We start from the raw sequence: 976 nt of genomic DNA, 5'->3' as shown, positions 1-976 counted from the left end.
TGTCTGAGTGGATCCCGACTCATGGCGACCCCTGGGCTGTCAGAGCAGGCTGCTCAGCAGGGATTTCAGCGACTGATGTTTTGGGAAGTGGGTCATCAAGCCTTTCTTTCCAAGGCCCCTCTGGGTGAACTCGAGCTGCCAACCCGTAGGTCAGAAGCCGAGCCCTTGAACATTTGGGCCGCCCAGAGCCTCCCTCCTGGAAACAGGTGTTGATTGTCTGTGGTTACGCATGCCCGTGGAGGGCGAGTGTCAGTCCTCCCTTTGTACAGATGAGGACGCAGAGAGTCTCAGGGATCCGGTTACCTAGCAGGTCCCCAGCCACTGCTCACAGCCCAGGGTTGTTGGAACTCAGCACGGGGTCTGCCGACGCACAGCCCTGTGTCCCCTGCTCTGCCGTCCTCTCTGTCCTCGCAGGCGATCCTGCCCTCCCCTCCCCCCCTGTGCTCCCTGCACCTGCTGTCCTTCGTCAGCCCCCCAGCGCTACCTCTGCTCCAACCCAGGCCCCAAGAAGGTGGGCGTGGCAGAGGGGCCACGTGAGAAGGGGAGGAGCCTGAATAGGGGCCACTGTAGCCCCAGCCGTCGGGAGGTGGAGTGGGCCCGCGTTTATCTTGTAAAGTGCTGCCAGATGCGTGCACTCTGAGGTGAGGAAATGGCCCCAGGGCAGGTATGTCCCTCACCTCAGTCCCCAGAGCTGGTTAGTGAGGTGCAGGGGGATAAACACGTGCATCATGTGTGTCGTGATTGGCTTTGGAGAGGGAGCCATAGGGTGCTGTGACAAACAGGACAAGGGCCCTTGGGGGAGGACTTCTTGGAGGCGATGACTTCCCAAACTCTAAGCCTGTGCGGGCCAGAAAGAGAGGGAGCCTGGATGCATTCCCACTGCAACCCTTAGAGACCCCATCGGTGGGGAGGAGTGGTCACAACACATGTAGAGAACCAGCCACCCTCGGCTTACCCAGCCTGACAGGGATGGGTT

General features: G+C 60.6%; 1 protein-coding gene across 1 annotated transcript in view; it reads left to right on the top strand.

The window, feature by feature from the left end:
* EFCAB6 (EF-hand calcium binding domain 6) overlaps positions 1-976 on the top strand; it is a 200985-nt gene that overhangs the window by 37610 nt on the left and 162399 nt on the right. The window lies entirely within an intron of this gene.

Source organism: Orycteropus afer, unplaced genomic scaffold, assembly GCF_000298275.1.
Source record: "Orycteropus afer afer isolate SDZICR_OR568_19922 unplaced genomic scaffold, OryAfe1.0 scaffold00083, whole genome shotgun sequence".
In the NCBI taxonomy this organism is placed as follows: Eukaryota; Metazoa; Chordata; class Mammalia; order Tubulidentata; family Orycteropodidae; genus Orycteropus; species Orycteropus afer.
The sequence above is the reverse complement of the archived record's forward strand: the minus strand, read 5'-3'. Positions and strand labels throughout refer to the sequence as shown.